General features: G+C 35.4%; 1 long non-coding RNA gene across 5 annotated transcripts; it reads right to left on the reverse strand.

The window, feature by feature from the left end:
- Window positions 1-5,147: 5,147 nt before the first annotated feature.
- LOC110908161 lies at window positions 5,148-13,769 on the reverse strand. 5 transcript variants are annotated; one of them, XR_002574234.2, is made up of 8 exons: window positions 13,275-13,769; window positions 12,994-13,036; window positions 12,815-12,885; window positions 12,619-12,712; window positions 11,470-11,675; window positions 11,252-11,313; window positions 10,885-10,971; window positions 5,148-5,210 (listed from the first exon to the last, which is right to left on the reverse strand). It is a non-coding gene; the product is annotated as an uncharacterized LOC110908161 (long non-coding RNA). The 5 variants fall into 5 exon arrangements; XR_002574235.2 differs by lacking the exon at window positions 5,148-5,210 and having other exon boundaries at window positions 10,756-10,971; window positions 13,644-13,767; XR_002574233.2 differs by lacking the exon at window positions 5,148-5,210 and having other exon boundaries at window positions 10,756-10,971; window positions 13,275-13,766.
- Between the last annotated feature and the right edge of the window lie 4,195 nt (window positions 13,770-17,964).

Below are 17,964 nucleotides of genomic sequence, written 5' to 3' on the forward strand. Positions count from 1 at the left end.
TATTAAAAAGGAAGAATAACAATTAATGATCTATCTAATTTTACAAATATACCCTTGCACTAATATTAAATACAAAAATTAAATGAAGTCAAATAAAACATTCTTATTGGTTGAAGTTTGTTATTTTTTATTCTTTCAAAAAATTTGTTCTCATTTGAACCTTCCACTATATATATATATATATATATATATATATATATATATATATATATATATATATATATATATATATATATAATAGATAATATCAAAGGAAGGTGCTAGGAATGTGTAAGAGGATAGATATATGTGAGTAGGAAGCTTCCTAGAAAATGTATAGCTAGCTTTCTAGACAAGCTATAGGAAACTTCCTAGAAGTTTCATATTTCTTACCTATAAATAGGAAGCTTAGGAATTCATTTCCTTTGTTCATTTCTTCTATTCTTCTCTCTATACGTTAGTGTTCTAACCAATAATCACCGATGTGATGTTCTGTACGATCGATTCAGGAACCATCTAACAAATGCCCAAGTGCTGTACTTTGTGAATTTTGGTAAACGGAATCCAAAGTGTTATACTTTGTGAATTTTGTTAAGGTTCGAATCTCGTGACTACCGTTAGGTTTGATTTGGGTTTTACACAAATAAGTATTCCATTCTGTTAAACTATATGTTTAACTACCAGAATACTCCCAACTACACACTTACAATCAAACAAGCTGTTAAATCATCAGAAGATTCAGAACAATAAAGTATACGCTTAATTATCAGAAGGAATAGAATCAAGAAGCTTGCTAAATCATGCTTATACTGTGAGTCATTCTCTTTTTATTAACTAAGTTTTACAATACTCCAAGCATTTTCAAAAGTTATAATTACAGGGATTAAGTCGTGGTTATCTTGAATCACTGGCAAGTGGGGTATTGTGCACATTACTAATTTCTCACGGTTAGGCTAATAAATCCTATCAGTGATAAACGTCACTACTTGGGGAAAGACCCAATAGTGGTATGACCATCGTCACCAGGTAACACGGCGCCAGATAAAAATAAGATAGAAGCCATTGTAATCGCTCTTATGTTGTAATTTATAACTAAGGGTCATTTTATAAAACCTGAATGAACTCACTCAGTATTTCCTGCTGACAAAACCTTTTTAAAACGCGTTTCAGGTAATTATAGTAGATTGGAGTAAAAGTGGATACGGCACCAACAAGGCTTACAGAAGTGGCTCATTTTATCAATTAAATTAAATTAAGAATTTTCATTTTATGTAATCGAGTTTATCCATATTAAAAGCTACCTTTGTAAAACATGGGTTTATCCCATCTATTTAATAAATAAAATCCAGTGTTTTATAAACTCTGATATTTTTCCTAACTCACGGTCATGATGAAATTTCCGCTGCACTACTTTTCTAAATAACCACCGGTACCACTGAACTGGTTTGCGGCTCCCGATTCCGTCCAGGGTGGGGTCGGGGGTCATGACAAGCGGTAATCCTGACAATTCTTCTGGAAATACATCTGAAAACTGGGACACTACTGGAATGTCTTTTAGTTCTTTTCCTTTAGTTTTAGTGATTATAGAAATCAAATACACTATAGATCCTTTCCTCATACAATTTGCAGTTTTCATCACAGAGATGAATTTAATGGATCTAGATGGCTTATCTCCTTTAATTGTGATCTTTTCACCCTTTGGTGAGTTTACTTAAATTGACTTTTGATCACATAAAATATTGGCTTTATTGGCTAGTAACCAATCCATTCCTAACACGACGTCAAATCCTACCAGATTCATTGGGTAAAGGTTTGCAATAAATTTTTGATTAAAAATTTCTATTCTTGCTCCCTGCAAGACTTCAGAAATCCTAACGGTTTCTCCATTTGCTGTTTCTACTAGACATTCTTGTGGTAGTTTAGTTAATAATTGATTTAGAAGTTTGCAAAACGAAGTATTAATAAAACTTTGGTTTGCACCAGAGTCAAATAATACTTTAGCAAAAATATCATTAACTAAGAACGTACCAGCTATGACGTCCGGAATCATCTTGGCTTCATCTGCAATTAGAACAAATGCTCTAGCATTTTTAGTGTTCTTGTTGTTTGCAGTTGGAGCTAACTTCGGACAGTTTGGCTTGATATGACCTTTTTCTCCACAGTTGAAGCACAATCCATTACTGGTTTTCCTCCTGCAATCTTCTTCCTTGTGTCCTGGTGCCTTGCAGTAATTGCAGTAAGTAGAGCATTTTCCAGAATGCTTCTTCTTGCAGATCCTGCAGTATGGTGCAGAGGTAGAACCTACATTCCTACGGTTGGAATTCCCAGAACGGAATTCTTGGGTAAGCCTTTGGGTTAGGTTTCTCCTCTGGTCTTCTTCTTTAGTACGTACCAGTTCATCAGTCAAGGTATTGGCTAGTTCTACAGCTTCTTCTATGGTTTGGGGCCTAGCTGCCTTGACTACATGTCTAATTTCTCCAATTAATCCCCAGATGTATCGGGAGATTAATACCGGTTCAGGTGATGCAAGGGTTGGCACTATCCTAGCATATTCAAAGAATGTAGTAGTATACCCCGGTCATTCTAAGGTTCAGAAACTTATTAGCTATCTGTTCCTTTTCATTGGGAGGGCAGAATTTCCTTTCTACCATATTTTTAAACTCCTCCCATTCCATGTTATAAACCCCGTCACTTCCTCTTGACTGGAGGATAGTGTTCCACCATTCTAGGGCTGAATTCTTAAACAGATTAGAAGCAAACATTATCTTATCTTCTTCAGCACACTTGCTTATTTTTAGAACAGCCTCAGTTTTCTCTATCCAGCGTACAGCTGCAATGGGTCCTTCATTTTGCCTGAGAATTCTATTGGTTTGCAGGACCAGAATTCTTTGTAAGAACAACCATATGGCATGGTTCTTCTTCTTTTGGGAATGGGCACCTGAAGTATGGGTCCATTGTTCACGTTGTGTTCAGGTTCAATTGGTCGCTTACTGCTATGCTTACTTTTATTATTCGCTTCTTGAACTGTTTGAATAATAAATCGCATTGCATCTATAATTCCTTGTGCCACTATGTGTTGAACGGCACTATTATCCATTAGATTTCCATTGTTATTGTTGTTTGGATTATCATTATTCAGATTATCATTATTCGAGTGGTTGTCGTTCTGAATATTATCATTCTGGTTTTCCTGATTCACTTCGTTGTCCATCTGAATTTTAAACATTTACCAAATATTAATATCGCCAATAATATTTGAATATAGCCAATCACATATCACACACTTTTAGTCAAAAGCGTCGATCATTGCGGCTTACTCTATTCATATAGTATGCATCTATTATACACCAGTACTGAAATAAAAATTACAATACCAACTGAAATTTAAAACTACACTACTAGTAATAGGCATCCGTAGTTTTTTTTTTTCTAACACATACACACATATTTTATTATTATATTATATTATATTATATTATATTATATTATATTATATTATATTATATTATATTATATTATATTATATTATATTATATTATATTATATTATATTATATTATATTATATTATATTATATTATATTATATTATATTATATTATATTATATTATATTATATTATATTATATTATATTATATTATATTATATTATATTATATTATATTATATTATATTATATTATATTATATTATATTATATTATATTATATTATATTATATTATATTATATTATATTATATTATATTATATTATATTATATTATATTATATTATATTATATTATATTATATTATATTATATTATATTATATTATATTATATTATATTATATTATATTATTATATATTATATTATATTATATTATATTATATTATATTATTATTACTACCGTTCCCACCATCGATTCAGCGATATGGATTCATCCAAAAATCCATATTGCGTTCGTCGTATTTCCATACGAGACGCTCTCCCACCTGTCTCATTCTCTCACTGCTTTCTAAAATTTCCTCACCGAAAGTCCTAAGTTCTTGTTCGTTTTCTGCACTCATTGGGGGTGCAGGTTCTAGGACTGGGTTCGGAATCTGGAGTGCGGGTTCCTGGTATGGGGGTATAGGGGCCTGGTATGGGTAAGGATTCTCTAGAATCTCCCTAATGTATGCATCGTTATTAAAATAGGGGTCTAGAGTATCTAACCCTGGGTAGGCTCCTAGATTGGATATCGGCACATCTTCGTGAATCGGGTAGCGTTGCACATAGTCCCTAACATCATCCCCCCAGGGGTCGTAATTTGGGTTTAGGGGATTTGGTGCAGGTACCCTAGGTATCTCCTCCGGGTTGAAATCATGCATTTCTACTTGATTTCCAAGGTTTTCTATTTCCATGGGTTGGTCAGGAATTGGTGGTTGTGGTTGGGGTGCTAGCATTTGCTCCAGGTTTGGGTCAGCTGCAGTGGTTGCTAAGATATGGATATTAGCTATACCCCTATTGAGCATATCCTGGGCATAGGCATCGGTTTCTCTTTTGACTGCGGCTAACACTCGCTGTTCCTGTAACTTTTTTATACGTTTCCTACGCTCGTGTGCTCCCCTACTGAACCATCCCCTTTTTTTCTAAGGAAATGGCTCTTCAGATTGAGCCTTAAACACAAAGATTCCTTCTTCTGTATCAGCAGAGTACCCCGAGAGGGCAGGCTGAGAAGAGGAGGTGCCTTCGCTTCTAGGCGAACCAGACAATTGACGATACGCGTCAAATGGTCCTTGGTCGCTCATACTGTAAACTAACAGATAGTCAGATACCACATAATAAGAAAATACAGTTATGCACGTATTCCCGTTATTTATTTCCTAACACTTTGAATTTTGATGTCAGCAGAACACTTCTGTGGCTGAATCGGTGGCATAGCTCTGATACCACCTTCTGTCGCAGCCCCCGATCCCTAATCCCCGGGAACGGGCGGCCGCGAGCCAGTTTCGGTGGTATCACGTTATTGTCTAATTTGGCAGCAGAAATTTTCATCAGGACCGTAGTTAGGAAATGTTTTATCAGAGTAAACCACCACATTTTATAACATTAAACACATGGGTAAAACCCAAGTTTTCAGTATACACACTTTTATAGGAATAAATCCTATTTTATTTAACAAAACATCTATTTTATTCTTAGGTAACTTTATTGCCACTTTTCCAAGCCTTCAGTGCTGTCCAGCTGGCTTCTATTTGGCTTTCACATATTGTTACCTGAAACGCGTTTTAAAAACATTTTATCAGTTAGAAATACTGGTGAGTGAATCCCAGTTTAATCAAATTTAAGTAAAACCATTTCACAGTGTACAATATTGAGGGCGATCTTGCAATTACATTTGCTTCCAAGTTATACTAATTATCACCCGTCGGTACTGTCAGACCTGACTTGTGGAAATGTTACTCCTTGACCAGGTGGTAACAAATTTTGTATACAAAACCCCAACATACCCACGATAATTGTATTCTTACAAATAATCGATAACTGTTATTCGCATGGAAAGGTATTTAAGGTTTTGTAAAAACAGTTAACAAAAAGATTTACAAAAAGTGGATCAACTCACATTGTTGTTTTAGGGTTTTCAGTAAGGATTTCCTGCGAATAATCTATAAATTACACAAATGCACGTGTGTTAGTATAATAACCCATTTTAACATTAGAAATACCCTCCCCGAGACGGCATTCCAACGACTACGTCGGGCAGAACCACGACAGCCGTTACGGAACCCTAGATCAATCGGGCAGAGTATCTAATACGTCTACAGGGGTTATAATACTTACACCGTAGCAGAACCTCGCTATTTAGGGGGTATAATACCCGTAGATTATGCCTACTATTCAGAAATTGTGATTGAGAAAGAAATTTTGAACGATCGAAACTGAAAGTCGATGCATGCTATTTATAGGGCCTGATTCTCACTTTTACGCGGCCCGCGTCAATCCCCGGTCAAAGCGTAGCCCATCCGGATCAACGAGTAGGCTTGACATGTGTTGGGACACGTGGCGGCCCAGGGTCGTGCCAGGTTTTAAGTTCTCGCGGCCCGCGTAAGGGTTAAGGGTCCTTTACGCGGCCCGCCTAAACCCTAAAATTGATTTTTAATTAATTTTAATAATATTTAATGTATTCGGGGTCTGTTTTCGCGTATGGGGTGTATTTAAAGACATATTAGGATATTTTAAATATTTTTAGGGTGTCGGAAAAATAATCGAGGTGTCGGTTTTCTTGAGGAGTGTTACAAGAAAAATCATCAACTATTACTAGTATATATTTCTTTCCAGAAAAACTTTCTGTACTTATGAGTCCACACAAATCCATGTCTAAAAGTTCCAAATTTTGTGTAATGGAAGATTCAGAAATTGACTTGTGAGAGCTTCTTTTTGATTTACCCATCTCACAAGCCGCACAAATTTTATCCTTCTTTGAGGATATAAAAGGTAATCCTTTTACCAGACCCTTGCTTGCTAATTTGCTTAGGTTTTTGAAATTTAAGTGGGCCAATCTTTTGTGCCACAACCAACTACTTCCTTTATTGATTTTTGAAAATAAACATAGTTTTGGATGTTCATTTTCTTCTTTGAAATCAAAATAGTATATTGATTGTCTTATTCTTTTTCCACTTAAATATATTTTGTTATCATCCATACCTATCAGCAAGCATTTTTCTGGTAAAAATGTTACTTGAAAACCTTTGTCACAAAATTGACCACAGCTCAGCAAATTATACTTTAAGCCTTCAACATAGGCTACTCTTTCAATGGTCAAGCATCCATATCGGATACATCCGTATCCCATGATCCTCCCTTTCACTCGATTTCCAAAGTTCACCATTTTACCCAGCTTTGAAACAAAATTGCTGAGTAAGCTCCTATCCCCAGTCATGTGCTTGGAGCTTCCTGAATCGCAGTACCAGATCTGTTGCACATGATGGTTCTGAAATGAAATGGTTAGAGGTTTTTAGGTACCCAGGCATGCTTGGGTACTCTTTCTAATGATATTTTAGTCTTATTACTTCTTCTAAATGACCTTTCATCAGAATTTCTGTTATATGCGAGCCATTAACAGAATTTTTCTTTTTCTTTTGGAGATGTTGTTGAACAAGCTTCAGTATGTCAACACACATACAAGATTCATCAGAAATTTCTGATATACTTTCTTGTGATGGAATGATGGGATAATTTTGAAAAGATGAGTGAACTGCTTCTGGAGTTTTTACAAACTCTTGATTGCATTCACTTTTTTTGGTTCAAACTTGGGCTTATCAAAGGAATATTCAGAACATGTTGATTTGCAAGTTTCAGAATCAGATTCTGATATAAGTTTACCAGAAATCTGTTGAGTTGCTTTTGCAAAGACAGTGGGTTTGCTATGATCTGTTCTTACATAACCCAAACCCTCTCCTTTGTTCTTTGGAGTGGACTCAATGAAATTTATGAATTCTTTTGCTTGTTGAAAACCTCTTACATTAATTTCTTTATCATCGATTTTCTTGTAAAGATCTCTTTTTTTCATTTTCATAGAACTCTATTTTAGCTCTTTGATCTAAACTTTGTTCTATTAGTAATTGGTTTTCAAGAATAATTTTGTTCAAGGTCCTTTGCAACTCATCAGATTTTTTACCATCTGATTGATGTTTAACTTGCAGGTTTAAAAAATCTGACATGAGCTCATTTAGCTTGTGTTCAAGATCAAGATTGTCTAAACTTACCTGTTGTCCTGAAGTTTCTAGTATGTCATCAGAAAGTGCCATGAGACAAAAGTTGGTCATTTCTTATTCTTCTTCATCAGAAGAGTCATCAGATAGCCATGTATCTGTCCCAGTAATTAAGCTGACTTGCAGCTGATGCTTCTTAGCTTCCTCAAGCTTCTTCTCATAATAAGCAACGTCTTTCAGCTTCTTGGTCTTGCATTCTGATGCATAATAACCTCTTTGCTTGCACTTATAACACACCACCTCAGCCTTCCCTTTATCCTTAGATCTAACTTCTTCTTTAGATCTACCATCCATCCTCCCTCTGTCACTCCTCTGGTATCTCTGACCTCCTCCCCTCAACCTCTGCTCAAATGTTTTGGTGAGCAGTGCTATAGCTTCAAGAAAAGCTGAAAAAATCTGATGATGTATCAGAAATTTCATAACTTTGGCTGTTTGAAGGTTGTGGATCATTGGAAGTAGTTGGTCTTTGTGGGTTTGAGATGGGACCTAAAGATCCCCCTCTTTGAATGGTTTCTTCAAATATTTCTTCCTCTCTGGGGATCAAGATGCTGTATAAGTCATGAAGACTCATGTTTCCTAGTTCTAAGGTTGAGGACAAAGTCATGGTGAGACTTCTCCATTCTCTAGGTAAAGCATCAAGAAATTTAATGTTTCTTTCATCATTTGACTTTGTTATTCCAAATTTCTTTAGCTCGGTTAAAAGTTTTGTAAACCTCTGATATGTATCATTTAATCTTTCATTTGGCAAACTTTTAAACCTTTCATAAGATGAGACATTGTTTGTTCTCTTGTTTCTTCTCATCCTTTCTCCTCCTTCACAAAGATTTTCCAACTGATCCCATATTTCCTTGGCTGATGCACATGCATCAACTAGTGAAAATATGTCATTGGGATGGCCATTATTAAGAGTGACTTTGCCCTTTCATCCCCAGCCACCAGATCCTTGTCTTCCGCGTTCCAGTTTATTTCACTTTTGGGAGCACGAGAGGCAGGGATTGCTGGTGTTTGGTCAGTTGCTGGAACTGCTGGTATATCAGTCATTGGTATATGTGGACCCCTTTCAATGGATTGGAACAGAGCTCGGTCATGACCATTTAGGAAATTGACCATCCTGATTTTCCATTGGGGGTATTCCTCTCTGACCAGAGTCGGAGGTTTTGACATAGAACCAATATTCAAAGCATTATTCCAGGATTGAAAGCTGGCCATATTTAGAGAAAAGAAGATGAGCGATTGATCGTTTGAAAATAGTTTATTCAATCTGATCTGATACCAATTGTTGGACCCAGTATGGCCATAAACAACTTCTTTTCACGTAATATGGCAAGTGATTTCAGTAGATGTGAAAAAAGATGGGCGGAAATGGAAATCAGACCTTCAAGAAACAAGACCTACAGAATTATCAAGTTTATATCACTTTGAAACAAAATAGTTTAACAAGGTGATTGTAAGATTATTATCTAATACAAATGAATCTTGAATTCTGTGGGTGAGAAGGGCAATGGAGTTTGGGTGTTTGTATATGAATGCTAAGCTTCAAACTCAATTATCTTCTGCAGGTTGAGCCTTCTATTTATAGAAGGCTGGGTGCATGAATAAACAATAGTTTATTCATGCAATAAGTCCTCCAAAAAGTGGCCATTTGACATATACATTGAATCCTACATTCAAGTTGCCTTTTTCGTCATGGTATTCAATAATGTCAACTTGCTTCGGTAAGTGTGGCAGGATAGAGCCAATTTCAGACAAGTGGGATATTTCATCAGAATTCTGATAAACCACTTCATCAGAAATTCTGATGAACAAATCATCAAAAAAAATCTTGATGATCAGAATCGTCAGAAGCTGATGATATTTCAGATCTATCAGAAATGACCTTTACTGATAATCCAATTCAGCTCTTGATCAACTTGTGATTCTTTGAAGTAGATGATGTGCATTGCAGTTGTCCTATCTGATCTTCTTCTTCTTGTTGTGATCTTCAGGACTGTTATCTCTTCAGAGATCCAGTTGATTGAGATTTTCTTCAATACTTACAAATAAAGTTTCCTAACAGCAACCATTAACTAAAAGATCTAAAGGTTTAAAACACTTCTTATACCTCTCACATAAAAAAAAACCCTTTTTTTCAATAACCCTCCCTATATATATACACACACACATACGTTGTAAAACTAATTACGCATGTTATAATTTAATCCCCTACGTATTATAGATGTAAATCTAGCATTTTTAAAACAAAACAAAAATTGAAAAAAATGCAACTAATTTTACACATGTGCTACCCTACAAACGGCCAACCCCCACCCCAGCCCCATATCACAAAAAAAAAAAAAAAAAAAAAAAAACCTAAACCCCCCACACCCCCCCCCTTAAAAAAAAAAAAAAAAAAAAAAAAAACTAAACCTACTCCATCCCCACCCCCCCCCCCCAGAAAAAAAAACCTAAACCCCCCACCCACCTCCCAAAAACCTAAAAACTAAACCCGAAACCTAAATCCCACACCCCCAAAAACCTAAAAACTAACCCCCCCCCCCAATCCTAAAAAACTAACATTAAAAACTAAACTAAACTCAAAACTGAACTCTAAGGCTATGTAGTATTGCTTATGTGCAATACTATAATAGTAGCATTGAAAAAAGAACGACATGTTAAGTATTTTGTTTGTGTTGAAAAAGTATGCTCGAATATACTCGAATGAAAGATAAGAAAATTTGTGATCTTATGGTGCATGTTTAAAAAAATAATAATAACATATGAAGCAGATAGAAATGTTTGAAAAATTATATACTTTTTTCCAATTTTGACCCTCTTTCATTGAAAGCCAATTTCCTTTATTAAGGGGGAGTTCTTGAGTTTTCTCACTGATTATGGATATTTAGTTGAACCCTCCCATACATACATACATACATATATATATATATATATATATATATATATAGGGTTAGATAGTGTCATATATGAGATATGTATGATAAACAAGCTCATCCGCACGGATGAGCAGGTTACCTTCACATGAAGGTGCTGGTCCACACGAATGTAGCTTTAGTCCGTACGAATGTAATTATGTATATATAGTTGTTCGGACTGAGTGTTCGTAAGTGCGTGTGACGGACTATGAGGCGAGACAAATTTTCTAAGCAACTTAAAACATTAATATAACCGGAATGAACCTTACATAAAACGGCTTTATGTGCATTTAGGCGAGACAATTGTGTTGTTTTAGTTCAGACTGCGTAATTTGTCCATAACGCAAACTCCATTGCTACACAAACAACAAGACAGTAAAACAATATTTTTCAATCAACAATCCAAAAGAAAACGGAGAAAATTACCATTATGACTAATAAGTTGACCTTGAAAGTCAATCCGTGACCAAAAACAGGAGGGAATTACCAATGTGGGAAATTTTAATATCATGAATGTAGTATCAATTTGTGATTTTAGGCTTGAATATTTAGAAAGTTTCTGGCTTTGTTCTCTTTTTTAAACATGAAATGCACTCAATTCCAAAGGATAACATGATTCAAAAGAATAAATCTTACCAACACCAAATTTATGTTGTTTAAGTCAGAGTAGTACATGATTTAGCCATATTTCCAGCAAGCTAGTCCCCAAAAACATGAGAAAGCAAGAAACGATTTAATCAAGGTGGATTTAAAAACGTAATAATAGGGAAATGATAGATAGGTCGGTTTGCAGAGCATGTTTCTATACTTCAAAAGAAAATACATGTATACAGAGTAATACTGGCATTGCTTACCAAACCACACAAGACATGTCTCCTTTTCATATCACAGGCTTTATAAGAGCGTTGAAGTTCTGTGCTGCGTAAAAAAGAAACATTTTTAGGTTTATTTGAAAGTCCTCATGGAGGAACTTTAACCCGGGGTATCTACCATCTTTCCGTCATTGCATCTTCAGGTACATACTAGAATTCTTTTGATCTTTGAAGTTGTCTAAACAATCCTGAAACATGTTACGTTATTACTTCACTTCAAACCATAATAGATTTGATTTTGTGTATCATTAAAGTTAGTATAAGAATTATTAGCATAATCTAAGATGAAAAAGGGCACATGGTTTACAATAGTAAATCAAATATACAAAAAATGGAGAAATATAAATAATACGGAAGTGAAACTATAAACACAGAAGAAAAAAGTTACTTGTTGTGGTGAGATAAGAAAGAGATAAAGAGAAAGCTATGCATTTAACAAAAAAAACAACATAATTGAATCTCGATATGAAACGTTTAAGCATGAAGAAGTGCTTTTCATCTTTAAAGGTACTTAATATACGATCAATAGGTAAACAACACATTAAAACCTAAATCAACTATATATAACATTTTTAATAGAACATAAAATTTGAAGAAAAAAAGTTGAAAACATATATATATATATACACACACACATATCCAATTTATGGGTTTTCGACCATTTATTCTTCAAGCGTTTTTAGGGTACGGCTCTGAATTCGGTCCACTTTGAATATATCCCTTGATTTTGACTTTGGCCACAAAACAATCAATCAACAACCAACTTTATAATTGATGGTAAATGCATGGACCAAATCATTAAAGCTCAAATCAAGACCCCGTAAATTGGCCACAATAGTCGATAAATTTATCAAGCTTGATTGAAGCCTTAGGAAACACCACTCGATTTCTCTATTGCTTAAAAAAGGTAGGTTCGTATTGGTCAGAAGATAAACGCATTGGTTTGGACAACTTAGCATTTCAGGTCAAATTTTAGTGTGTCGGATAAGTGTATTGTGTTCTCCGCCCCACCTATTCAGCACTCGTAAAATGGTAAAGCAACTGCCAACCAAAAAGATATAAAGTTGGATATAAATGTACTCTATACATGATTGGACATCCAGATAGTAATTAGATAAATGATTAGTATACCTTCAAAGGAAGCTAGAAATCGTATCAGAAGAGAATAATATGGTGGCATGAGGAAATGATACTTGAATGTTATTGACCACACTTTACCCAGCACCTACAGAAGAAATTGTAAAGGTCAATAAAATGAATACACCCACAAGACAATCACACACAAAGTAACAAAGCAGGCTAGAAATAGTGCTCAAAATATCATAACTAGTTTAAGTGTTTTCCCAGATGAAATATTGTTTCTTGACAGACCGCTAGCTTCTCTGCTAACTCTTTCTCCTAAACCAATTGTTAATATGGAATGGTAGTGCATTAGTTCGATGCTAATCATGTCAAAATAAATAAATAAATACAAAATTTTTCAAAATTATATAAAAAACACTTGACCTTTTTTTGCGGTGCCTCTTCCTCTTAATTTCATTAAATGGGCCTACATAATTTGAGTACAAAATATACAATGAATATTCATATATAGCCATTTTAAATAACATAGAAAAGTTTCATGAGCAACCGTAATCAATTTAATTAGCATAGTATAAGTAAAAAAGACAAAATCAAAATTTCCCCAATTTAAAAACAAAAGCCTAAAATCAACAAAAACATAAAAAAGATACCAAATCAAAAATACCAAACCGAGTAATGAATATGTATTGGATGGAAGCTCAAACCTGTGATTTATTTGTTGCTATTGATGACGTCTATTCAAGACGTGGTGACCTAGTTATTTTGATTTTATACAATGGAGAAGCAACATGAGATTTCAGTTTTTTCGACTCGATACGTAGAACCTACGATTTTGGAACGATTTAGGTTTTGGTTTTTCGACCTGGAAAATGGGATTTTGGGCGAAGTGTTTGAGAATCGCACCTTGGGGAGAATTAGGGTTTCTGAATGATTAATAGATTAAAAGGAAATCAGACCTTGGTAATGAAGATCTTTTAGGGATGGATGAGAGGAAGATGTAAGATTGAAGATGCAGAAACCCTAGGATGCAAATGAAGTTTGTGTTTTTGCAATGGGTTAAAATGTATTAATACCTTATTATCATATCAGACTATGAGATTGGAAGCATGGTGACGAAGACGATTGAGATTAAGACCAGAAGCGTGGTGAAGAAGTTGAAACCCTAGTGTGAGATGAGAAGTGAAGTTCTGTTGTTCGGGTTATAACAATATATAGTCTTCAGTGACTCTGACCCATATTACAAAACGGGACCTCCTAAACCAAAAACCAAAGGGGATTATTGTTTAGGCAGTAAAAACTAAAATGGGGGTCTTAGATGAGTGTCATGTGTCCCCTAGGTATGTTCTTTATTAGGTACTAGTGGAAAGCCCGCGCGATGCAGCGGGAGCACAACACTTGGATTAGTGTTTTTAGTTGTTGAACATTTGAATTGGTGTTTTTAGTTGTTGAACGGGGCGATTCGGTTCGGTGTGGTATTGTTCAGTTTTGAGTCATAACCATAATAAAAACCACGTTAGTCATAAAACATGGGATTCTAACCTAAAATTTATAAACATTTTGTTTTAGATCAATGGTCATGATATTTATTATAAGTTATAATAATTTTTATAAAGTATACCCATACTTATATCCAAAATCCATGATTTCTTCACTGTGTTTTCTAATTATATATTAACCAATAATATTTTTACTTATTTTCCCTCTATTAATTCACAAAAAACTTATGTGAGTTGAATTTACTATTCAACTTTGTATAAGTTGCTATAGCTTTGTGTACAATTGAGTAATGCACAATACATCTGTGACAACTCGTACTTTGAACCCACTTTGTGTAACGTATGTGAACGTGTTATGATTATATGAACGTTGATTTATTGAATGTTATGACGTATGTGAACTTTATGGTTAATGAATTATGTGAATGTGTGTTATACATGTTTGGTTGAAACCCGGATCGCACAACACAACACAAACCGATCGCACAAGGCCTCGGGGGCCGTATTTCTTATATTCGAACCAAAGGGGCAGCCCATGATGGGCCGGCCCACTCCCTTTATACGAATGACACATAGAGGATGGGATATACCTGTCATTATTCGCAAAAACACTTCACACACAAAACCCTACTTGCTCTCACCTCTCTCTCGAAGCCGGCAGCCCTTCTCTTATTTGGAGCCAAAACTTTCTCGTTTGATCATTGTTGGTTAGTGGCTTTTGTCTTGTGCTATTTATGATTACTTGAATTAAATCACTTGATTATTTGACTACATGAATTATCGATTAGTGTGTAATGTTGGTGAATAGAAATTTATATTGTTGTTGCCGATCATATGAGTGGGCCGCACATACAAATGGTTGTCGGCTATCATGATTAGCATTTGTTTTGTCAACCCAATGCCCCATATCATTACATGAGACATGTGAGGTTTAGATAGGGATCACCTACTTGTCGCCAACTGTGCTCCATATTGCATAGGATTTCATGGTTTGTGAATGTAAATTGGTGGCTACTAGTGACTGTATACATGTGCAATGTCAGGAACTAATGATCATATATATATATGTGTGCATGTAATTTAGATTTTGGTCCAATGAGGTTTTAACCCCTATCAAGCATCACATGCTATTAAATTGTTGATTGATGGCTGAATATTTATCATGAAGGTAATATGAGTTAGTAAATGTTGCATATCTTAGTTTGGTCCAATAACCTCTTGAGGTGACTAACAGTGGTCGGCCACAATTGATAAAAAGATTCGATTTGATGGTTTTCTTCACTGAAATGATGATGACTTGTTATGATATTGGGTTCATATTAATTGATGATTTATTTGTTTGAGCAATTAATTAGTTGGATGGAAATTGTTTGCATTGATTGATAAATCTCAAAAAAAAAAAAGGAAACAATATAACCGACTAGCATGATTGGCGGAATATAAAACAAATCGCACAAGATCAGATCTTATCACATAAGCTTTCTGATCGCACAAGATTGTCAAGTCGTACAAGTTTGACTGGATCGCACAAGATTAAAACCAACTGTTTTGGGTCGCACAAGCTTTGGGCTTATTCACAGGTTGGGTCGGGGTATTTAGTGGGTTATGTTAGTGAGTCGCACAAGATATATTGTAATCGTACATGATGTATGTGATCGCACACGGTTGCTGAACTTGTGCGAGCCCAATCTCTTAATCGCACAAGTTGAATACGTTATAACTGTTGAACGTGATGAAGCGTGTTTGCCATGGTCTGTATGTGTTTCTTATATGCTAACTTATGTGTTACCTATGTACGCTACTTGAAACCAAAACCTGACTTGTATGGTAACCCTGTTAGGACGTGGTTGACCACTCATAGTTCAAGAACCCTCTCTTTTTGTGTATCTGCCGAGCAACCCAAGGTGAGTTCACACAGCCAAGGCATGGGGTTCCCAGGGTGGGAATGGGATTGGATGATTATTTTGTGCGTACATAGTTAATGGAACCTAATGATATAGTCCTCAGGGTGAGGATGGTAAATGATAAGATACGGCTAGACTAGTATACCTACTTGAACTGATCTTCGCACACACGCCAAGGGTTGGCTGCGATAATTATGACTGATCTTCGCACACATGCTTCGGGGAGGCTGCGAACTATAGATACTAAAACTTCGCACACATGCCAGGGTGGCCAGCGATACAAATATACATAGTCTAGGATATTTGGGAGTATTAACCCAAATCTTCGCATACATGCCGAAAGGGCCCGCGATGGAAACCAATACTATACATGAACAACGAACGAACTAATACGATACATGATTAGATGAACGAACGCAATGCTTTCTATACCATTTCTATTACTGAACTTACTTTCTGTGAACTCGCTCAACTAGTTGTTGACTCTCTGCTGCATGCCTTGCAGGACCTTAGGTACATTATGGAGCTTGCACAAGGAGGAGCAGGTCGTTGTGGGCAAATGGATCGTGATTACTTATGTCATTTCATACATTAATACTTATGATTGGGTTTTTTTTTTACATTAATGCTTCCGCTATACTTAACTATGTTGGTTTTGATAAACACCTTTCGTATTGATGGATAACTTTTACTATATATTTACATGTTCAATATGATTGGTGGCTTGATCCTGGTCAGTCACGCTCCCAAGCGGTGATACTCCGCGTGTGGGATTTTGGGGGTGTGACAACATCTTCCTTCTTGGTTTATTTGTCCACCCGCCCATTGAATGATATGTTTTTACTTTTACCAACCTTTAGTTTATGAGTTAGAGTACTTATAATTCAATTTTTTTTTTTTATAGTTTTAGCCCTATAGTTATTTGTCTTTTACAACTTTGTCATAAAACATTTTCTTTTTTATTTTTTATCTTAATATTTTTCCACTTTTAACTTTGTTCCCATATACTTTTCATATTTTACAAATTTGTCATTTACGTTTCGGTTTAAATTTTATGAGTTAACACCATACAACGCGAATGTGTGGTTCAAAGTTTTTACTTTATTTTGTTTTGCAATTTAAGTTTAACAACCGTGACACAATGTGCACGTCCTAAGTCGACTTAGTTATTTTTTCTATATTTTATGTTTGAGGTTAATTTTTGCAAGTTAACATGCTGCAACGGGGATGCATGATTCAACGTTTTTACTTCTACTTTTTATTCGGTTTAACAATCCCGCCGCAAAGCGCGGGTCCTTAACACTAGTTATTTATAAATAAGCGATTCAAAGGAATATTTGTTAGTGCACCTACGTCTGCTGACTACGTCTTCCATCGAGTCTTGAAGATGAACAGATCGGAAATGACACGGAATCCTAGAATAGATTGTTTGTATAGAGATCGCTTATTTGTACATGTCCTAGGATCGCTCTTGTGTCAGTTTGATGTTTGGATCGCTTATGTGTACAAGGTTAGGATCGCTTATCTGTCATTGGTCTAGGATCGCTTATATGGCAGTCCATATAAGCGAACCAGACATATCTATAAATAAAGGAGCGATCCAACACATAGTTAACGGTGTAATCTTCCGGTGGAGCCACGAAGTGCTGCCGAAGTGCTGTTAGATCGTGTAATTGTGCAAGATATCAATAAAACAACAATATTAAAGTGAATACAGCTTGAATAGCACCGAATTATTAGTTTCCGCCTCTTAATTCGGATACGAACTTCTCTGAACGACTCAAACAGGTCGGAGAACGATCCTACAAGTGGTATCAGAGCTCAGGAGGAGGAGTTCTTGCCATTTTAGCTGCATTTCTTCTGATTTTCTACTCTTTCTTCATTTTTTCAAAATTTTTCACGGTAAAACAAGCTCAAAATCACACTGTGCACTCGGAATCATGAATTAACAAATCCTTGAAGTTTTCAGATCTAAAATCGACGTAGAAACTAAG

The sequence above is a fragment of the Helianthus annuus genome, chromosome 14 (genome assembly GCF_002127325.2).
Source record: "Helianthus annuus cultivar XRQ/B chromosome 14, HanXRQr2.0-SUNRISE, whole genome shotgun sequence".
Taxonomy (NCBI): domain Eukaryota; kingdom Viridiplantae; phylum Streptophyta; class Magnoliopsida; order Asterales; family Asteraceae; genus Helianthus; species Helianthus annuus.